This window comes from Aethalodelphis obliquidens, unplaced genomic scaffold (genome assembly GCF_003676395.1).
Source record: "Aethalodelphis obliquidens isolate GAN/ISIS:26980383/991018 unplaced genomic scaffold, ASM367639v1 scaffold5, whole genome shotgun sequence".
Classification (NCBI taxonomy): domain Eukaryota; kingdom Metazoa; phylum Chordata; class Mammalia; order Artiodactyla; family Delphinidae; genus Aethalodelphis; species Aethalodelphis obliquidens.
Genome location: NW_020837949.1, coordinates 54648844 through 54673512, shown reverse-complemented (window position 1 = coordinate 54673512; position 24669 = coordinate 54648844). Strand labels below are relative to the sequence as shown.

Here is a 24669-nt window from a genome sequence, read left to right as displayed (position 1 = left end):
TCCATCCAACCTCAGCAGCTGAGCGAAGAAGCAAGAGTCATACGGGAGGTGGGTGGGAGGTGCCCACTTTGCCAGATAAGCCGCCCAAGGACATTGCTCTTCAACTCAGGAGCCTCTAGTGGCACCTTGTTCCTTCTGGAGCTCCCACTATTCCAGGTCCTTGTTCCTTTGCCCACTGCAAGGCCACCAGCTCCCTGACTACCTCCCAGTGCCTTCTTTAGTCATCCTGGTGAGCTCGCTGTCTCATAAACGTTATCATCATGATTTAAACGACTTCTGTACTTTTTCTCAGACTGTTACTTAAGATACATTCCTTCCCTCTCTTCTGTCTATCAAAACCATCTTCACCCTTCAAGGCCCAGCCAGAGTCCTGACCTCTCCCTGATGTGGATCCAATACCAGACCTCTCCTTCTATGAGGTGCCTGTGGAATTCCAAATTTATTGCTCAGTGGTTCTCAGATTGTGAACACTAGCAGGGGCTACATCTTAAGTTTCCGCTTCTTGCCCAGCATCTGGGATACATTTACACCCCCAATGTGGTAACCTCCTGATCCTTGATTTCTGTGGTTGCTGTAGTTTAGCCTCATGTTTGGTGAAATGTCTTGATCAGACCTAGCTGGTATTCCTTCATTTAGTCACACCTTCCTTCCTTCAGCAGCATGTTTTGAATGGCTTACTTAGAGCAGGACACCAGAACCATGGCTTCTAAGTTTGAATCCAGTGCTTGCTCTCCAACCATAACGTCCTGATGGGAAACTGTTTGCTCACATCACCGTGCACAAATCAAGGAGTCTCTCAGGGCTCATCATTCCTCCACCGGCCAACACTTGCAGGGAAATCATCATAAAAGCAATGGAAATATAGAAAGAATGAGCTCCATCTCCCCTGTGGTTCCATACTGCTCTCCTCAGAGCATTCTCAGTCCAAGCCAGGAGACAAAGAGAAGAAAATATTTTTAAATGATCTTCCACATGACTTCAGGGCTAACACAGGGTTCAAGTGTGGTGCAAGGGATGGGCAAAACTCAGGTCAGCCAGCTATGCTAGGGTCAGCCAGACATTGGGGTCGACGGGCCATGCTTGGGTTGAATCAAGAACACCTTGCTGTTCTTCACATCCCAAGACAGATATTGGAATTTTAACTTTCCTTTTTGCAACCTCTTTATGTTTTGAAAATTCATTTCATCTTAGAGTGAGACTTCCCAGAAGGTCTCTTTTCTCATTCTCCCCTTTCATGGCATGTCCTTTGGTAGCTCCTGTTCTGCACCTGTGGTGTTTAGACTTCATATTTCCACTAGCATTTGCCCCCAACATGTTGTTTTTGTAAAAAAAATATTCTGCATGAGTCCAGGGAAACTGACCAGGAAGAAACATGAAATTCAACTGATGGGAAAATCTACAAAATGTTTTCTTTAAAGCTTCTCACTATTTTCTGCAGGAAATATTGCCCATAACAAAGCAGTGAAAATAGAATTGAAAACGAAGGCAAGACTGACAAGTTCAACAACATTGGACCATATCAAAGGACTGCTGAAAACCCTTCAATGGCTCGAGCTCTCTGATAGTAGCTGGTGTATTACAGTGAAACTGTTGTACCTGCATCTAACACCCACACCACCAACATGTAGGGCCTAAGTTCAGTACAGGCCAGGACTGTGCTGTGTGTCTTGCTGGTGGCTAGCACGATGCCTGGTACACAGTATGCCCTCAGGAAATATTTGTACAGTGAATATTTGGTCACCATTTTCTTACATAAATACCATGTGTTAGGTGTGGAGGTTTTAAAATACTAAGATACACGGTTCTCATCTTTAAGAAGTTCAAACCCTGGCACTGGCATTCTCAAGCTTGAGTGAGCATCAGAATTGCTCAGGAAGCTCTAAAAGTACAGATTTCCAGGACTTTCCCGCAGAAATTCTAATTCAGTAAGACTGGGTAGGGGCCCAGAATTCTTTACTTTTAATAAGCCTCCAGACACTGCTGATGATCAGCCAGATTGGGAACTCTTGGACTAGTGGGTGGTAATAAAAGCCTTGTTTTCACACCTCTTTTCCCAAATATGAAGTATTTTCATACCCCTCATCTCACTTGATTCTTACTCTCTGAGCGGGGTAGAAACCCTGCAGTTTATGAGTGAGGACATGAAGTGCTGAGAGGTCACATGGTTGGCGAAGTCAGAATCTGGATTTGAACCTAGGGTTTCCATCCACAAGCTCAGCACTGTTTCCTTCTCACTCATTCCCTCTTGAGAGTGATGACCCAGGTTAGCTCTGTTGGATAAAGAGCAACAAACCATATGGGTCATCGTTAAATGGACAGCCAGTATATTCAGGTCTCTCTCCTAGGTTCTATGGGAAAGAAAGAGTGAGAGGAAAATATTGCCTTCTTCACCTGCTCCACCCCCCATCTTCCACCCTTCGCCTTGGAGAATCACATTGGGAAAAGAATTGATTATGGAGACAGGCTCTCTCAGTGATGCCTAGTAATGAAGGTTATTTCCTTATAGGTATGTTCTACCTAGAAAATAAATCAACTGAGAAAGTCCATCCTACTGGGTGGAATAAGCTTGGTTCACACTCCTCAAGGTCCCTTGACAGGGACCACATGATGAACTAGGCAGCAAACCAAATGCAATCCTTTACCTGAATGTGGCTCATGAACCCAGTCCTCTTGCTTCCCTCTGGTTTGTTACCTAGCCCACCTTGCTCACTCTTCTATCTGTCGTGTGGTTTAGATAAGTCATTAAAGGATTTATTTCACTGTTATCATATAATCCAACATGACATTAACAGTGCATTTGACAGCAGATAGATGAAAATTCCAGGCCTTTCTGGATTAGTAACACAGCAAGTTTCATTTTGAAATGACAGGCTGTGAGAGAGCAGTGTCAGCAAAAGGTCCCTCCATTTTCCATGCAGGTATAGGACCTGAAGCTGTTCCCTGCCACATCCCTGACAAGAAAAGGCCAGGGGTTCAATAGTGTGGATGCTGAGCTATCCCATCATTCAAGGACGTGGACCCTTCAGGCTGTGTCTGAGAGTGAAACAAGCCTCTGTGAAGCATACAGAGGGCTTGTGCTGACCACAGAAAACAAGGGAATGGGTTTGGGGAGACAAATAACTAGAAAAATAAGCAGAAACAAATGATCTCCTTTAAATTCTGCTTGGAAGTGTTTCTGGGTGGAGGAGCTTCTCATGAAGGTCTTTTGGTTTCATCACTCAGAGACAACTTTCTTTCATGTGCTGGCACCAAGTATTACCTGAGGAAGTTTGGGAAGGGAGATAGAAAAGGAAAAGGCTGACAATTTGCCTAGCCATTTATCCGAGCATAGGTACTCAAGCAAAATAACCAATGGCCCTTATTTCCTTATACTCACAATGGGAAATTTACAACTCTGAAAGGGCAGTTTTGAAGAAGGCAGCATTCTGTGATGTTTCTTCCTTTAGCATCTCCTGGGTTGGGGTTTTCCAGCCTCAGCATACTAAAATCAGATCTCACTGGGTCGATTGAATTATACACACAAATATACAAATTCAGGACACCTTTTAAGTAATCAGTTTGAGACACTACGTGCTCGATGGGAACCCTTCTCCTTTTAAATTGAGTTTTACAGCCAATGGTATGTTTATTTTAACCACAAGATATGTGTCTACTGACTCTATTATTGCATAGCCCAGAGCAAGGTGCCACTAGGACACGATTTCATTCTAGCAGTGACAGCAAAGCTGGCTGGGGAACACAGCCTGAAGGGGGCTAGGATAACTGAGGAAGAAGAACGGATAAGTGACCTGGAAGATAAGAGAGTGGTAATACCACTCTGTGGTAATACCACAGAGAAGAATAAAGAAAAAGGAATGAAAAGAACTGAGGACAGCCTCAGAGACCTCTAGGATAATATTACAGACACCAACATTTGAATTATAGGGGTCTCAGAAGAAGAAGAGCAAAAGAAAGGGACTGAGAAAATATTTGAAGACATTATAGTTGAAAACTTCCCTAATATGGGAAAGGAAGTAGTCAAGTCCAGGAAGTGCACAGAGTCCCATACAGGATAAATCCAAGGAGAAACACCCCAAGACACATATTAATCAAACTATTAAAATTTTTAATAGTTCAATAAAAAGTTTAATATCAGTTAAATATCAAAAATTAAATGGGGCTTCCCTGGTGGCGCAGTGGTTGAGAGTCCGCCTGCCAATGCAGGGGACACGGGTTCGTGCCCCGGTCCAGGAAGATCCCACATGCCGCAGAGCAGCTGGGCCCGTGAGCCGTGGCCGCTGAGCCTGCGCGTCTGGAGCCTGTGCTCCGCAACGGAGAGGCCACAACAGTGAGAGGCCCGTGTACCGCAAAAAAAAAAAAAATATATATATATATATATATATTAAATGCATAGAAAAAATATTAAAAGCAGCAAGGGAAAAGCAACTAATAACATACAAGGGAATCCCCATAAGGTTAACAGCTGATCTTTCAGCAGAAACTATACAAGTCAGAAGGGAGTGGCAGGACATATTTTAAACGATGAAAAGGAAAAACCTACAACCAAGATTACTCTTGCCAGCAGGGATCTCATTCAGATTCGACAGAAAAATTAAAATCCTTATAGACAAGCAAAAACTAAGAAAATTCAGCACAACCAAACCAGCTTTACAACAAATGCTAAGGTAACTTCTCTAGGCAGGAAGCACAAGAGAAGGAAAAGACCAACAATAACAAACCTAAAACAATTAAGAAAATGGTAATAGGAGCATACATATCAGTAATTACCTTAAATGTAAATGGATTAAATGCTCCAACCAAAAGACATAGACTGGCTGAATGGATCCAAAAACAAGACCCATATATATGCTGTCTAGACCCACTTCAGACCTAGGGACACATACAGACTGAAAGTGAGGGGATGGAAAAAGATATTCCATGCAAATGGAAATCAAAAGAAAGCTGGAGTAGCAATTCTCATATCAGACAAAATAGACTTTAAAATAAAGACTATTACAAGAGACAAAGAAGTTCACTGCGTAATGATCAAGGGATCAATCCAAGAAGAAGGTAAAACAATTGTAAATATTTATGCACCCAACATAGGCATACCTCAATACATAAAGCAAATGCTAACAGCCATAAAATGGGAAATCAACAGTAACACAATCATAGTAGGGGACTGTAACACCCCACTTTCACCAATGGACAGATCATCCAAAATGAAAATAAATAAGGAAACACAAGCTTTAAATGATACATTAGACAAGGTGGACTTAATTGATATTTATAGAACATTCCATCCAGAAACAACAGAATACACTTTCTTCTCAAGTGCTCAAGGAGCATTCTCCAGGATAGATCATATCTTGAGTCACAAATCAAGCCTTGGTAAATTTAAGAAAATTGAAATCATATCAAGTATCTTTTCCAAAAAAAAAAAAAAAAGTATCTTTTCCGACCACAATGCTATGAGACTAGATATTAATTACCAGAAAAACCTGTAAAAAAACAAACACATGGAAGCTAAACAATACACTACTAAATAACCAAGAGATCACTGAAGAAATCAAAGAAGAAATCCAAAAATACCTAGAGACAAATGACAATGAAAACAGAATGACCCAAAACCTATGGGATGGAGCAAAAGCAGTTCTAGGAGGGAAGTTTATAGCAATACAATCCTAACTCAAGAAACAACTCAAATAAAAAAGCTAACCTTACACCTAAAGCAATTAGAGAAAAGAAGAACAACAAAAAAAAAAAAACCCAAAGTTAGGAGAAGGAAAGAAATCATAAAGATAAGATCAGAAATAAATGAAAACAAAATGAAGGAAATGATAGCAAAGATCAGTAAAACTAAAAGCTTGTTCTTGGAGAAGATAAATAAAATTGGTAAACCATTAGCCAGACTCATCAAGAAAAAAAGGGAGAAGACTCAAATCAATAGAATTAGAAACGAAAAAGGAGAAGTAACAACTGACACTGCAGAAATACAAAGGATCATGAGAGATTAATACAAGCAACCATATCCCAATAAAATGGACAACCTGGAAGAAACGGACAAATTCTTAGAAAAGCACAACCACCCGAGACTGAACCAGGAACCAGTAGAAAATATAAACAGACCAATCACAAGCACTGAAATTGAAACTGTGATAAAAATCTTCCAACAAACAAAAGCCCAGGACAGATGGCTTCACTGGTGAATTCTATCAACATTTAGAGAAGAGGTAACCCCTATCCGTCTCAAACTCTTCCAAAATATAGCAGAGGGAGGAACACTCCCAAACTCATTTTATGAGGTCACCATCACCCTTATACCAAAACCGGACAAAGATGCCACGAAAAAAGAAAACTACAGACCAATATCACTGAACAACATAGATGCAAAAATCCTCAACAAAATACTAGCAAACAGGATCCAACAGCACATTAAAAGGATCAAACAGCATGATCAAGTGGGGTTTATCCCAGGAATGCAAGGATTCTTCAATATACGCAAATCAATCAATGTGATACACCATATTAACAAATTGGAGGAGAAAAATCATATGATCATCTCAATAGATGCAGAGAAACCTTTTGACAAAATTCAACACCCATTTATGATACTACTCCAGAAAGTAGGCATAGAGGGAACTTACCTCAATATAATAAAGGCCATATATGACAAACCCACAGCCAACATTTTTCTCAATGGTGAAAAACTTAAACCATTTCCACTACAATCAGGAACAAGACAAGGTTGCCCACTCTCACCACTATTACTCAACAGTTTTGGAAGTTTTAGCCACAGCAATCAGAGAAAAAAAAAGAAATAAAAGGAATCCAAATCAGAAAAGAAGAAGTAAAACTGTCACTGTTTGCAGATGACATGATACTATACATAGAGAATCCTAAAGATGCTACCAGAAAACTACTACAACTAATCATTGAGTTTGGTAAAGTGGCAGTATACAAAATTAATGCACAAAAATCTCTTGCATTCCTATACACTAATGATGAAAAATCTGAAACGGAAATTAAGGAAACACTCCTATTTACCACTGCAACAAAAAGAATAAAATACCTAGGAATAAACCTACATAAGGAGACAAAAGACCTGTATGCAGAAAACTATAAAACACTGATGGAAGAAGTTAAAGATGATACAAAACAGATGGAGAGATATACCATGTTCTTAGATTGGAAGAATCAACGTTGTGAAAATGACTATACTATGCAAAACAATCTACAGATTCAATGCAATCCCTATCAAACTACCACTGGCATTTTTCACAGAACTAGAACAAAAAGTTTCACAGTTTGTATGGAAACACAAAATACTCTGAATAGCCAAAGCAATCTTGAGAAAGAAAAATGGAGCTGGAGGATTCAGGCTCCCTGATTTCAGAGTACACTACAAGGCTACAGTAATTAAGACATTATGGTACTGGCACAAATACAAAAATATAGATCAATGGAACAGGATAGAAAGCCCAGAGATAAACCCACACACATGTGGTCACCTTATCTTTGATAAAGGAGGCAAGAATATACAATGGAGAAAAGACAGTCTCTTCAATAAGTGGTGCTGGGAAAACTGGACAGCTACATGTAAAAGAATGAAATTAGAACACTTCCTAACACCATACACAAAAATAAACTCAAAATGGATTAAAGACCTAAATGTAAGGCCAGACACTATAAAACTCTTAGAGGAAAACATAGGCAGAACACTCTATGACATCAATCACAGCAAGATTCTTTTTGACCCACCTCCGAGAGAAACGGAAATAAAAAACAAATGGGACCTAATGAAACTTAAAAGCTTCTGCACAGCAAAGGAAAACATAAACAAGATGAAAAGACAACTCTTGATTGGGAGAAAATATTTGCAAATGAAGCAACTGACAAAGGATTAATCTCCAAAATTTACAAGCAGCTCATGCAGCTCAATATCAAAAAACAAACAACCCAATCCAAAAATGGGCTGAAGACCTAAATAGATATTTCTCCAAAGAAAATATACAGATTGCCAATAAACACATGAAAGGATGCTCAGCATCACTAATCATTAGAGAAATGCAAATCATCTCACACCAGTCAGAATGGCCATCATCAAAACATCTACAAACAATAAATGCTGGAGAGGGTGTGGAGAAAATGGAACCCTCTTGCACTGTTGGTGGGAATGTAAATTGATACAGCCACTATGGAGAACAGTATGGAGGTTCCTTAAAAAACTAAAAGTAGAACTACCATACGACCCAGCAATCTCACTACTGGGCATATACCCTGAGAAAACCATAATTCAAAAAGATTCGTGTACCACAATGTTCATTGCAGTTCTATTTACAATAGCCAGGACATGGAAGCAACCAAAGTGTCCATCGACAGATGAATGGATAAAGAAGATATGGCACATATATACAATGGAATATTACTCAGCCATAAAAGGAAATGAAATTGAGTTATTTGTAGTGAGGCAGATGGACCTAGAGTCTGTCATACAGAGTGAAGTAAGGCAGAAAGAGAAAAACAAATACCGTATGCTAACACATATATATGGAATCTAAAAAAAAAAAAAAAGGTCATGAAAAACCTAGGCACAAGACGGGAATAAAGACGCAGACCTACTAGCGAATGGACTTGAGGACACGGGGAGGGGAAAGGGTAAGCTAGGACAAAGTGAGAGAGTGGTAGTGTATTTTTGGAGATATATACACTACCAAGTGTAAAATAGATAGGTAGTGGGAAGCAGCCACATAGCACAGGGAGATGAGCTCGGTGCTTTTTGTCCACCTAGAGGGGTGGGATAAGGAAGGTGAGAGGGAGGAGATATGGGGATATATGTATATGTATTTCTGATTCATTTTGTTATACAGCAGAAACTTACACACCATTATAAAGCAATTATACTACAATAAAGATGTTAAAAAATAAATGTTATTCTGTAATTCTACTACAAAATGAGTTAGTATTTCAGAACATGTCTGAAAATGACATTGTCCTCTTAAATGATATTCTACTGAGACAATCGTTTTTAAGGTTTCACTAATTTGGATCAAGAAAAATCAATTTTCTAATATTTAAATTATGACAGTTAACTAAAATGACCTTAGTATGTAGCCAGCGTCTATTTTTATTAACATTATATTATTGTATATGTATTTTAAGTCTTGGTTCCTCCATGAAGAACTAACGTAGTAATGACAGTTTTAAATGTCAAAGGTAAAATGCCCTGTTTCTTTATTGTTGAAAATAAAAAGACATGTCCCTGCATCAGGGTATTGGTTAAGCAACCTACTAGTCAAGTAAGAGTAGAAGTTTTTCAAAATATTGTTGCAACTTTTTGTTTGGGGGAATTAATTTGGGAGAATTTTTGAAAATAGTCTGAAATTATGTGGAACCAGGCCTGGTAGATAGAGTGGGTTATAAAACTTTGTAATAATATTTTGGTTGATTTGTAACTATAATGAAGAGACCAATTTTTCTTTTGGCTCAGAGACGACTCTACCAAAGAGAAATTTTGAAAATGTTTAGAGAAAGGGCAGTACCAGTGGAAGACATAATACGTGTGTCCTCATGCATGACTGCCTTGAGGCGGCTCTCATTTGAACTTAAAGATTATGAGATGTTTGCTTACAAATCATCAGTTCAAGAACAGGATGGGAGAGGTTATGTTTATGTTTAAAAAATCTGATTATCAAAGGTAAGAAGTTTCATTTTTCAAGAAAATGAAAACACTTTTTTTTTTTTTGCAAACAATACCAGAGTGAAATTATTCTAAGATAACATCTTAGGCAAAGACTCCTAAGAACGCTTTTTATTTTCTAGATTAAAAAAAAAAAGATCCTACACACCCAACATTCCTCTCTATGCCTAAGAAATTAATTTCTCACTACTTTGGGTGATAGCAGTGAAAGTCATTCTGGGGTTAATCAAAAATTTTAAGACAAGGGATATATGACATGGGAACACTGGTATATACAGGCCATGATTAACTAAGAAGTGTACATAAGTAACTAAGCTGTCCATTAAAAACTTAAAAAAAAAAAAGGCTGGAAACTTGGCAAAATCTGTGATTTAAAAGCAGTTGATGTTAGTTGTCTTCATTATTAATTTATCTGTTACGATGCATCAGAGAAATTCTCTCTGAATATATCTATTTTACAAGTTTATTGTGGATAAAATAGACCGAAATAAAGCTGCATATATTTAAGTATACAATTTAATGTTTGTTGGATGTAAACATCCATGAAATCATCACCACAATCAGTATTGTGAATACATCTATCACCCCCAAAAGTTTCCTCATGCCCCTCTGTAATTCATCCCTCCCCAGACAACCACGAATTTGCTGTCACTATAGATTCTGTTACAAGATTTTATATAAATGGAGCCATTCCATATCTACTCTTTTGTCTGGCTTCTTTCACTCAGCCTAATTATTCTGAGATTCATCTGTGTTGTTGTATGTATCAGTATTTTATTCCTTTTTATTATTATTTATCCCTTTTTATTCTACTTATTCCAGATATTTCTATTTATTTATTTAATTTCCTTTTATGGATATACCAGAGTTTGTTTATCCATTTATCTGTTGATGCTCATTTGAGATGTTTACAGTTTTTATTCATAAAGCTGCTATGAACATTTATGTACAAATCTTTGTATAAACATATGATTTCTTTTCCCTTGAGTTGTAGTTAAGTGTACATTTAAATTTTTAAGAAACCGCCAGTTTTCCAAAGCAGTTGTACCCTTTCTCACTTCCACCAGCAGTGTATGAGATTTCTGGCTCCTTCTTATCCTCCCCAATACCTGGTGCAGTCAGCTTCTTTCAGTTTTAACCCTTCTAATGCGTGTGAAGTGATATCTCATTGTGGTTTTGGGTTTTTTTCTGTGGTACGCTGGCCTCTCACTGTTGTGGCCTCTCCCGTTGCGGAGCACAGGCTCCGGACGCGCAGGCTCAGCGGCCATGGCTCACGGGCCCAGCCGCTCCGCGGCACGTGGGATCTTCCCGGACCGGGGTACGAACCTGTGGCCCCTGCATCGGCAGGCGGACCCCCAACCACTGCGCCACGAGGGAAGCCCTCTCATTGTGGTTTTGATTTGCATTCCCCTGATGGATAATGGTGTTGAACTTCTTTTCATGTTTTTATTTGGCATCAATATTTCTTCTTTAGTGAAGTGTCTGTTCAAATTTTACCAATTTTCACTGGGTTGCTTATCTTGTTAATTAGTCATGAGTTCTTTATATAGTTTAGACACAATTCCTTTGTCAGATATATATCTTGTAAATATTTTCTTCTAGGCTGTGGCTTTCATAACAATGCTGTTTGAAGAGCAAAACTTTTAACTTTTGATACAGTCTCATTTACTGTTTTTTTTCTTTTGGGGCTGTGCTTTCAGTGTCATGTTTTAAAGTCTTTACCAAATTCAAGGTCGCTAAGATTTTCTCCTATGTTTTCTTCTAGAAGTTTTATAGTTTTAGCTCTGACATTTAGGACTATGAGCCACGTTGAGTTAAATTTTATGTGTGGTATCAGTTAAGAGTCAAGGTATATTTTATTTCATTTTTGCATAAGGCTACCCAGTTGTTCCATCACTTAACTATGGTTTCCTCATTTGTAAAATGGGATTACATCTTCCGTCTCGAAAGTTTGTTGTGGAAACTAAATAAAACAATACATGTACAGTGCCTAGGACCTGATAGGCACTTAATAAATATAATTTCCTTCCTATACCCCTCCCAAAAAAAAACTCTTAAAAAAAAACTATGGAATACTACTCACTGTGTATTAGAAAATGATTTATCACTTAGTACAAGATTTAAATAAAGATACGAGCAAAGAATTAATAGTTTCTTGAAAGTTTGGTGCTAGAAAGGTTTTCAAAGCTTATTTCATCCAACCCTGTCCTTTCAAGATGGAGAACATGAAACCTGAGGGCTGACATGATTCACCCAAGGTCATTCACCAAGATGGTGGCAAAGATGGGCTAGAACCCAACCCCTTAGCCTTCATCTCAACTCTTACTCATCATTACTTAATTGAAAGGTGGGCTACAAACAAATTTTTCAGAGTGAAAAATCACCACATACATTGAAATAGAACAGTTTTAAAAGAGACATATAGGACTTCCCTGGTGGCGCAGTGGTTGAGAGTCTGCCTGCCGATGCAGGGGACACAGGTTCGTGCCCCGGTCCGGGAGGATCCCGCATGCCGCGGAGCGGCTGGGCCTGTGAGCCATGGCCGCTGAGCCTGCGCGTCCAGAGCCTGTGCTCCGCAACGGGAGAGGCCACAACAGTGAGAGGCCAGCGTGAAACATATAGTAATTTCCTCACAAAATTATTACTAATTACATCTAATAGCCTGAAAGTGTTAACACACAATCTTCTATCCAACAGAATTGAATTCATTATAGGTGGCTATTAAAATATTTGAGAATAAGTGTTAGGAGTAGATTCACAACATTATTGAGAGTTTTTTTAATGAATAAAAAAGGAAAATATTTATATATTTGGCTATGTGAAAATTAAAAATTTTGCCTGACAGAAGACATCATAAATTAGAATTTTAAAAAATGAGGCAAATTAGAAAAAAGTGGCAAGCTATATTAAGAGCTTGATTGATACACTTAATATATGATGAGCTGTCACGGATCCAGGGAAAACATGAAGACCCCAGCAGAATTTAGGCAAGGGGCACATACAAGTCCCAGATAAACACACATAACCATTAAGCAGAAGGAAAGAGTCTCAACCGACTAACATTTAAAGATCATATCTGAAAAAATGAGATACATATTTACGTCAGAGATTGCCAAAAATTTGAAAAGAGTAATAATACCCCACACCTTGGTGAGGGTGTGGAAAAAGGGCCCCTTTCATGTATGCTGTTGCTGTGAGCCTAGTATTGACACAACTTTCTTGGAGGGCAATTTGGTAATTTCTATGAAAAATTCCATGAAATGATTGACCCAGAAATGCCATTGCCACGAATTTATCTTATAAAAATACCTACCCAAGTGCCTAAAGATATTTTTATTAAGACATACATTGCAGGCTGGGTTGAAAATCAGAAACTGAGAAACCAACAAAATGTCCACTCACCAATGAATAGTGTAAAAATAAATAGAGGGATGATGCATTTGTATGGCATGCTCTGCTGTTCTCAGAAGAATGAAGTTGCTCTATATATACCACCTGGAAAAGCGTCAATGATGTCAATGACGCATTAAGTGAAAAAGCAAATTGTAAAGATGTGTAGGCTGATCCTACTTTGTAAAAGCGGGGAAGGGAGAAATAGGTATTTGAATATGCACGGAAGAAAGCTTTACTCGGACTCCTTAGTTAAAAGTGACAGAATGAGGAGGAACTAGCATAAGCCAGAAGGAATTGTTTGGCTCCCATCACTGGGAACCCACAGGTACAGTTGGCCCAAGAGGTGGCTGGATCTGGGGGCTCAGGCAATGTTCTCATTGTCTCCCACTGATTCTGCCTCCCTCCATGTTTCGTCCTCATTCTTTTTCATCCTAGACAGCCTTCTCCCTCATGCAGCTCAAAAATATGGCCACTGGTAATCTAACTTCAGAGTAAGAGAATTTCTTGCCACATCCCGCAGGAAGCACAGATAGGACTCTGACATTTCCGTCCCACTCCTGTTAGGGATCAAGCCTTTTCCTGAAGCAATGACTTGGGGTCGAGGGGCCAGGGCTCATTCTCAGCGGCAGGTGAAGCTCCTGATTCCATCTCTGGGAGCAGTGGGAGCACAAGTGTGGGCTCAGACTGGGGGCCACTGGTTCCCCACAGGGAGGACTTCTACTAAACAACCAGTATCTACTACACACTGGATATCTTTAATAACAATAACATTAGGAAGTGGGTTATTATTGTAATTGAAAAATACAAAGGTTGGGACTCCAGAAAATGGTATAAAAAACAAACAGCAAACCAGGAGTCCTATCTCACCTCTAATCAGGTGCCCTTTTCAAGATTTAAAAGAACAAAGACACACACACACAGAGGCACATTTTTCCATTATTTTGTAAAAATGTGGCATAGGTCTTTCTTGGCAACAAAGTAGTTAATTTCTTCTGGAAAGATACCGGGAAAGGAATTTTTACTGAAGAGGCTGATTCAACCTTTTCTGGGAGCAGAGACGCTTATATTTTGTGAGATAAGTGAAGGGAATGTAGAGGCCGGGGTGCGTGCTGAAGTGGCTCTGTGTGAGCTCGTCCTGGAGCCCCTCAGGGCGGGAGGACTGGAGGGTAAGGCCAGCCCCAGGCTTTCTGACAGCTTCTGAACGGGTGGTAAATGCCCCCAGAATGGATCTTTCTCTCCAGAAAGCAGTCAGTGCACTCTGTCTGTCACACTTGCTGCTGACTGCCTTCTCCCCATCAGCCCCCACTGCCACCCCCCAGTAGGTCCGTCAAAGAGAAACCAGGAATCAGGAATGCAAGACCTAACAGTTAAACCACTCACAAATCCTGCATTTGAGATAAATCAGATAGGAGCTATAATGAAGTTCCTGTATTTACTACCTTTGAATAAAAATTTACTTTGCAAATTATAGGGTAAATAAGATTGCAGAGGAAAGGGGAAAGCTACTTTTCAAGCACCCTTCACTATTTCAGAAACATCCATCAACAGGTAATCAACTGATAAGCCAGTGACTAATGATAAATCACTGCTGTCTATTCAATCAAGTATTTTTTTTAAATCCTCTTCTACTGGACACTATAGCCTGGTTCCTCATTTCTGTGTATATCCTCGAGTAATTAAACAAAGTGTAATTCAGAATGTTTTACTAATTCAGATTACTGGAAAGTTTTTATTGTAGGATAGTTAAGACTCAGATGTGACGTCTGATATCAGATGTGACGTCTGATATCAGGTGTGATTTCTGGCATAGTTATAGTGGTTAAGACTTTTGAGTCAGATCTGGTTCAAGTTCAGGTTCTATAATTTAATGCCATCTTGGGCAAGTTGCTTGCCTCTCTGAGCCTCAGTTCTCTCATCTATATAACTGGATAACCATACCCCTCTTATGAAATTGCTGTTGAGGATTCAGTGAGAAGCTTAGCACATAGTAATCCATAAGTAAATATTAGCTTTAGTTTTTAATCTTTTTAGTCATGTATTGTGTTTTAAATGTAACTGACTCTCCTAGGTTCCCAAGACATTTCCTTTTTAAAGTTTTGATTTAGGGAGAACAGAATAGAGTGAGAACAAAATAGGGCTGGCTTTAAACACATGTTGGCCAAGGGCTCAGCTGTTCAGTACAATAGGTCATGTAGTATATGAAGGGAAAAAAGTCTATCATCTGAATCAATCTGTCAACTTTAGTTCATTGATTTTATAGGATTTGTGGATTCTTTCCTTAAGAGAGCATCCTTCACCATTATGTTCTACCTTTCCATTAACAGACAGATGAACAAATAAACAAACAGACAAGCAAAATTCTCCTCCACAGAGTTAGGCAGTATTTTTATCTATTCAGCCTTGGGAGAGTCCACCAGCACAGATGGTTCCCATTTCAATAACTAGTGTAGGGTACTTGCAGGCAGTGTTTACCCACAGACAGCACTGAGTGATGAGCTAGGAAATTGTGAGGCAGGTCAAGCAACTCCGATCAAGTAAAGTGACAAATTAGGAAACAATATTTGGCACACTTGTAACAAGCAAAGGCTATAAAATACTAATATCAGAATGTAAAAATATAAAAGAGACTCTACCAATCAATCAGAAATGCCAAACAATCCAAAAGAAGAATGATACTAGGTTAGTCTCTGCCAAGTCACAAAAGAAATTCAAAAGGTTAAGAATTTATGAGAAGAAGCTGAGCCTCATCAGGAATCAGAGAAATTCAAATGAAACCAATAGTGGCTCACCATTTTTGATTATCAGACTTGCAAAAGTTAAAAACAATGATAAATACCTAATGTTGAGGATTTCAAGGAATGGATATTCTCTTAAATTACATATTTTTTCTATTGCTGCAGTTACAAATTGCCACAAACTTAGTTGCTTAAAACAACACAAATTTATTACCTTATGTTGGTTAGAAGTCCAATAAGAGTCTCACTGGGCTAAGATCAAGGTGTCAGACGGGGCTGCATTCCTTTCTGGCACCTCTGAGGAGGATCCATTTCCTTGCTTTTTCCAGCTTCTAGAGGAAACCAGCATACCTGGACTCCTTCTTCCATCTTTAAACACAGCAATGTTGCATTTTCTTTGATCATTCTTCTGCTGTAGTCACATCTCTCTGTGACCACAGCTGGGAAAGATTCTCTGCTTTTAAAGATTCATGTGATTAGGTTGGACCCAATCAGATAATCCAGGATAATCTCCCCATCTCAAGGTCTTTAACCTTAGTCACATCTACAAAGTCCCTTTTGCCAGATAAGGTAGCATATTCCCAGGTTCTCAGAATTAGGACGTGGACATCTTTGGGAGGGGGCATATTCTGCCTATCATATTAATGGTGATAGTCTAATCTATTTGAAGGAGAGTTTGGAAGTACAATCAGCCCTCCGTATTCACAGATTTCTGCATCTGTAAGTTCAACCAACCTCGAATTGAAAATATGCGGAAAAAAATTTTAATTTCAGAAAATCCAAAAAGCAAAATTTGACTTTGCCACACTGGCAACTATTTATATAGCATGTACATTGTATTTACAACTATATACATACCATTTACATTGTATTAGGTGTTATAAGTAAACTAGAGGTGATTTAAAGTATATGGGAGGATATGCCTATGTTATATTCAAATACTACACCATTTTTTATAAGGGTCTTGAGCATCCACAAATTTTGGTATCCTGATGGGTCCTGGAGCAAATCCCCCATGGATACTGAGGGACAACTGTGTATGCAAACCTACTAATGCAGAAATTTGACCTTTGATTATCTATCCTACAGAAAACTTGCACATTTGTATGGAAGTGTATGTCCAGAGATGTTCATTGCAGCATCATTTATGAAAGCAAGAGATTAAAACAAATGAAATACACCTCAAAAAAGGATTTTTAAGTAAATTATGTCTGTGTTAGCAGTTAAAAATACAAATACAGGCAGATCTCTATGTGCTGATATGAAAATATCCCCAGAACATATGGTTAAGTGAAAAAAAGAAAAGAAAAAAAACAAACAAAACAAGTTGAAGATATACTAAAATAAACATTTAAATGGAACCTTATAGTTTAAGAATTTTTAAAATGTCTGGAAGGATCCTCACTAAATCTTTGAGAAGTAGAGTGAAATTGAGGATAGAGGATGGAGGGGATATTCACTTTATCTTTCTTGATAAGCAGATAGATGATAGATAGATAGATGATAGATGAACGATAGGGATATCTATATTTATCTCTGTAATGTTTGAATTTTCACAGGAGTGTATTCACATTTACTTGTATTTTTTAAAAATATTGTTTAAAATCAAAGTGCACTGGACTTTGGCTAAGTCATGAACATAGCTACAAGATGTACGCTACTCACAAGGCTTGAGTTCACTGGTCTGTAAATTTAGGGGGTTGAACACAAAGACTCTAAATTCCACCTCTAGATTTAATAAGTAGATATAGCAAAACATTTTAACTCAATTTAGTAGTATTTTGGTCATCTGGGAAAAGGAAAGCAATAATTACTTTATTGATTTTTAAAATCATGCCCTATGGGCTTCCCTGGTGGCGCAGTGGTTGAGAGTCCGCCTGTCGGTGCAGGGGACATGGGTTCGTGCCCCGGTCCGGGAAGATCCCGCATGCCGCGGAGCGGCTGGGCCCGTGAGCCATGGCCGCTGAGCCTGCGCGTCTGGAGCCTGTGCTCCGCAACGGGGGAGGCCACAACAGTGAAAGGCCCGCGTACTGAAAAAAAAAAAAAAAAGATCATGCCCTAAATTTTCTGGAATGACCTTGACTTTAAACATTTAAAATTTTTGATTCTGTAAATATATTAGTACTTGTCAAATTATGTGACTAAATTTGGATTCAGACAATATTATCTCCACAGGTATTCTAGTACACTGCTAGTGGTAATGTAAATTGGTACGTTCTTTCTAAAAAGCAAATCACAATAGTCGAAAGCTTTAAAAAAGTTTGATCTTTGACCTAGTAATCCCACATGTAGACCTTTATTCTAAGAAAAAAAATTAAAAGCAATCTAAATGTCCAAAAATATAGAAATGGTTCAATAAATTAAGTTGTATGTGCAGGGGACATTATTATACAGCCATTGAAAATATCTCAAAGAAATATTAATAACCAGGGAAATTTACAATTAACTATTGAGTGAAAAAATATAGAGAGACATGTATATATATCCTGTCCACTATATAGGTTTTATTCATTTGGCCTAGAATAAAGATTGGAAGGGAATGTACCAAAATGGTAATGATGAGTGACTCTAGGTTGTGATATTTTAAATACTTCTAGGCAATTTTCAAGTATTACTTTTATAATCATTATATAAAATTTATAATAATCTTTGTACTTATAAATTACAGTTAGCTCTTCAAATGAAAAATTTCACTAAGAGTTTATAGAAAAATCACTAATTCTCTTTACATTTGAAAAATCGTCTTCTTTCTTCCTTCTGCTTGTTTTGGATTTACTCTTCTGTTTCTTGTTTCCTAAGGTGGAAGGTTAGCTATAGATTTGAGATCTTTCTTTTTAAATATAAGTCTTTAGAGCTATAAATTTTCTTCTAAGCACTGACTTAGCTGTATCCCATAGTTTTCAACATGATGTATACTTTATCAAAGTAGTTTCTACTTTCCCTTATGATTTCACCTTTGACCCATTGGTTTTTTAGGAGTGTGTTTTTAAAAATTTCCATATAATTGTGAATTTTCCAAATTTCCTCCTAATATTTTTTTCTAATTTAATTCCATTGCAGTCAGAGAATATACTTTGTATGATTTCAGTCCTCTTTAATGTACTGAGACTTGTTTATGGCTAACATGTGGTCTATCCTGGAGACTGTTCCATGTGACTTTGAGAAGAATGTGTATTTTGCTGCTGTTGATTGGAATGTTCTATATATGTCTGATAGGTCTAGTTAGTTGGTTTATAGTGTTGGTCAAGTCTTACATTTTCGTATTGACCCTCTGCCTATTCTGTCCTTCACTGGAAATGGGATGTTGAGGCCTCCCCAACTATGATTGCTGAATTGTCTATCTCCCTTCAGTTCTGTCCATTTTTGCTTATGTACTTTGGGTTCTGTTGTCAGATGCATATATGTTTATAATTGTTATGTCTTCCTGACAGATTGACCATAGATTGAAACTTTTATAATATTTTTTATGTCTGGTAACAGATTTTGTCTTAAAGTCTATTTTTTCTTTCTGATGTTAATATAGCCACTCCAGCTTTCTGTTGGTTATTGCTTGCATGGTGTAGTTTTTCCATCCAATCTGTTTGTATCCTTGAGTATAAAGTGTGTCTTCTGTAGGCACCAAGCAGTTGGATTATTTTTTTAAATCTGTTCTACTTCTAGCTTTTTTTTTTCTTTTACATCTTCATTGGAGTATAATTGCTTTACAATGGTGTGTTAGTTTCTGCTTTATAACAAAGTGAATCAGCTATACATATACATATATCCCCATGTCTCCTCGTTCTTGTGTCTCCCTCCCAATCTCACCCCTCTAGGTGGTCACAAAGCACCGAGCTGATCTCCCTGTGCTTTGAAGCTGCTTCCCACTAGCTATCTATTTTACATTTGGTAGTGTATATATGTCCATGCCACTCTCTCACTTCGTCCCAGCTTACCCTTCTCACTCCCCATGTCCTCAAGTCCATTCTCTACGTCTGCGTCTTTATTCCTGTCCTGCCCCTAGGTTCTTCAGAACCATTTTTTTTTCCTAGATTCCATATATATGTGTTAGCATACGGTATTTGTTTTTCTCTTTCTGACTTACTTCACCCCTACCTCTAGCTTTTAATTGACGTGTTTAATCCATTTGTATTTAATGTAATTACTGACAAGGTAGGATTTAGAGCTGCCGTTTTCTATTTGTTTTCTATGTCTTATCTTTTTTATTCTTTGGTTGATCTGTCACTGCTTTCTTTTGTGTTAAATAGATATTTTTTAGTGTGCCATTGTTGTCTATTTTACTGTATTTTTGGAGTTAGTTTCTTAGTGGTTGTCCTGGGGATTACAATAAACATCTTAACTTAAAATAGTCTAGTTTAGATTAATACCAGACTAATTTTAATAGCATAAAAAACCTTGGCTCCAATACAGCTCCATTTCAGTTCTCAACCCTTCCTGTGTGAGAATAGCTTTTGGAGGGATATTCATTGTCTCCTTTCTGCTAGTAAGCACTGGTTATGTCTCACTTTAACTAATGGGTATGTCTTAAAGAATTCCTAATTTCTAGTTAGGGGTGAAATGAAGAGATAAAGTAACCATATTAGCCATGTAAGCAGAGAACATGGCACCTCCAGTTCACATAGGAGATTTTGAAGGAGGCATCCCCATTCACTGAGCTTTCTCAGTTTTCATTTGGCAGCTCATAAAGTGATTTTATGTGCAACTGAAAAAATGTAAAACCGTTTCCCACGTGCTTTAAAAAAACTATAATGCATTTTCAAATACAAAGGGCTATAGGGAGATTTCTTGACAAGCTCGAATAAAGGTAGGAATTTCAATTTTTTATGAGATTCTTTAAGCACTGAGTCTAAGGCAGCAGTATCTCACTCTTGCTAGCTATGAACGCATTGTAACTCCCAAGCTGAAGAGAGGTAAATGAGCATTCCAGGGTCTGCAAAATGAAAAAAATACATTTGCAGTTCATGTGTCACAGAAACAATTATTCTTCAAGTTTTATCATCAGGAAGTGAGAAAGGCAAATCACCCTGTATATATACATTCACAAACATACATTTATATAATGTATAACACATCTCTTTGTATTGCAATGATATTTGGCCATGGCTTGTATACAGTAGTTTCCATATGGTCTTTCAAACCATGTGCATCAGTTCAACTCAAAATAGCTTGGTGTTGGTGTTAGGCAGATCTGAACTTGAGTCATGGTGTTGCCACTCACTCCCAGTGTGACTTGATACTTCATCTCTTAATCATTTAATCTCTTTATGACTCAGTTTCTTCAACCAAAAATATTGACTTAAATTTGGTACCCACCTCACAGAGCAACTGAGATGATGAATCAATGTGATTAGCTATTGCTAATAATATAAGTATTAATTAAAAATAATAACAGAAACTATTTTGAGCACCTGCTACATGCAAACCAAGGTATTAGGGCCTAAAGACAAATGGTAGATGGAATATAGTGAACCCATGTGATTCAAATATGCTTCAAGCTAAGTCTGAGAAACAAGAAATAATGACATACAGAATGCTGATATAAATCAAAGCAAATCTCAATGGAATTTCTAGGAGAATTGGGGACAATAGGATTAAAGTAGAAATAGAATTGGCATTGGAATGTGTCTACTTAACGTCTTCAACATACTGATTAAAATAGCTCTTTTTTTTTTTTGGCAAATCTTCACTGAACTTGTACTTTCTTCAATACCCTGAAGAAGTTCTATTAGTATTGATTGGTCTTTGAGTTCAATAATAGATTACCTTCATTTTTTACAACTTAAGGTTTTTTTAAAATTATATTTATAAATGTAAAGTAAATTATGATTTAAATGGTTCTGAATGAGTTTCATGCTTTCTAGTCATCACATTTTGTTCATTTCACTCCTTACTTAAAATATATTCCCATCTCTTATCTGTCAACTCAAATCCTATCCAGTCTTTCAGAATCATCACCAATACCACTTCTTTTCTGAACCTTTTTGACAAATCTGGGTTTTCATCTGGAGCATAGAGTTCAGCAAGGCTTTTAATTTTTTTTTCAGAGATGGAAAAGTGGCCATTTAAAAGTAGTTTTTGGTTTTATAGGAAAACTTTTTATTTTGATAAAGAATTCTAACATGCATTTTGATTATGCAAAAGTGAAGCCAAAACGCTACTCTGGAATGGGGACACTAGGGGCCATAAGTAGCCAAACTACTTTGCACAAAGATGTCAATATTTGACTTTACCATGGCAAGACTTACATCTTGTATAAATTAGCTTTTGCCACAATAATGGTGCATAACAAACAACCTCAAAACACAGTGACTGAAACAAAAGTTCTTTATTTTCACAGATCTGTGAAAATAAACCAACCTGGGTTGGTTTTGCTTCACATTGCAGATCTGCAAATCTGGGTCTTTCCCTCATGTCTTTCATCCTCCTCGGTCCCATTGGGCTCTTCAGGACCCATTCTTCTCATAGTGATGGCAAAGGCACAAGGGCGAAGCCCAACATAAATACTTTTCAAGCTAATTTTTGCATTGCAGCTGCTAACATCCTACAACCCAAAGCAAAACACATGTCCGAGTCAAAGTCAAGAGGCAGAGACTTTAGTAGGAGAGAATATAAAGCTATAAGGCAGAGGGTGTAGATACAAGAAGTGGTAAAGAATTGGGTCCAATAATTCAATCTATCAGATATCTCCATAAAGATATCAATTGAAACTGAGTGAGGGATTTGGGGTTTGGAGTTCTACTTGCTGGACCAGGGAAAGGAGAGCAGAAGGTAAACAATCTTCACAATGCAAGAACAGGTGGGAATTAATGAGAGAGTTGGCTGTGACCATTTTGTGATACCCAAGTTCCTTGGCAGAGACCCTTAAATATTACTGCTTGATAGTAACTGGGTTGGGGAAATTAAGACAGGCCCATGAGCAAAGCAGAGTCAGGAACGTTGGATAGACAATCTAGTTTTGGAATGATTGTAGAATTCGTCTGCAATAAGATGCCTGGCCATGAAGACAAGCAACAATGAGAGAGAATTGTGGGAAATAAGAGTTTTCCTCCAGGGTTTTTAGAAATATTCATTGTGGGCAACCCAGCGAATGCTAAACTTTCTGCTAATATGGGCGTATAGAGTCTACTGTTTGAGATATCACAGTGGTATAATAACTGTGAAGCAAGACATGCCTAATTCAAGCAGCTTTACAAGTGATATTATTAATTATAACTTGTCTATTTTAGATTAGACTAAGTTTTAGTCACTTACTGGACCTCTTAGCCCAAACTCATTTATTTGGATGCAAAAGTAACATATCCCTGTAGGCTTAAGTCATATGTCTCATGATCACTTATATGTCTCTTTTTTTTTTTTTAAACATCTTTATTGGAGTATAATTGCTTTACAATGGTATGTTAGTTTCAGCTTCACAACAAAATGAATCAGTTATATATATACATATGTTCCCATATCTCTTCCCGCTTGCGTCTCCCTCCCTCCCACCCTCTCTATCCCACCCCTCCAGGCGGTCACAAAGCACCGAGCTGATCTCCCTGTGCTATGCGGCTGCTTACAATAACAAACCCAAAACAATGAAGAAAATGGGAATGGGAACACACATATCGATAATTACCTTAAATGTAAATGGACTAAATGCTCCCACCAAAAGACACAGATTGGCTGAATGGATACAAAAACAAGACCCATATATTTGCTGTCTACAAGAGACCCACTTCAGACCTAGAGACACATACAGACTGAAAGTAAGGGGATGGAAAAAGGTATTTCATGTATATGTCTCTTATCATTTACGCAGTCCATACATATGAAACCCAAGCTATATATACAAGATAAACAGCTATGTAAAACAAAGTTTCTAATTTCAAATTATCAGTCCAAATAAAGTGATAACACTATAAGACAGAAGATACAAAGTCTATAGATATTTTGAAGAGACAGGCACTATTCAGTGAAAATCTTGACCTATAAAAGTTTAAAACAAACCTGATCGTAGTAAAAATCCCTTAATGTTTTTATTTTTCTATTAAAAAAAATTTTTTTTTTGTTCCAGGCTTATGTTTATTAAAATCTAAACAAAGGATTCCTCTGCAAGGTACTTTCCCATGTGATAGAGTCAGCTGCCCCACTGCCCTCCTACATTCGCTCTAACTTCCAGTGACAAAAAAGGCAGAGGGTGATACATGTCATTGATTATAAAAATCTATGCTTTGTAATTTAAACAAATTCCTTTCCAATGTGTTTAGTTATTTCTGAATAACTCCATGGCTCATCAGTCGGCTAGCAGGCCAATGGACAATCATAGCTAACTACAAAGTACTTCAAGCCTATAAATTCATCTCTCAAGTTTCAACATTTAAAGAAACATTTAAAGAAAACATTTAAAGAAAAAAGCAGAGAATAATAAACAAATAAGGGATGACTGAACCAGTCCACTGAATCAGTCCACACCAAAGTTCTTCATGGCCCAACACCAGAGCTAAATTTCTTCAAAAATCAGATTCCAAATGTCCCACAATCTCTTTCAAATATGTGTTTTTACAAATTAGGGAATCAACATTTCTTTATAGGAGCATGTAAACATGCTCTGAAGGAGGAGTCTGTAAAACCTGAGAAACTGTATAACTGAGAATCTCTTCAGAATGACATGTTTAAGCTGAGAGAAGGGACAGTGGTAATGTTCTCTCATGGTTCACAGGCTTTTGTTGGTGTTGCTGGTGTTTTTAATCAAAGAAAAAGATAATCTTTTCTAGGTCTTGCAGGCCACTTTCTCTTTCTATTGTCTATATGATTGTTCAAGTAGAACAATTACTAGAAATCTTTAAGCTATTATTTCTGGGCCTTCCTTAATTTCCTTGGGAAAAA

General features: G+C 37.7%; 1 protein-coding gene across 1 annotated transcript in view; it reads left to right on the top strand.

The window, feature by feature from the left end:
- MTERF1 (mitochondrial transcription termination factor 1) overlaps nucleotides 1–24669 on the top strand; it is a 508137-nt gene that overhangs the window by 439193 nt on the left and 44275 nt on the right. The window lies entirely within an intron of this gene.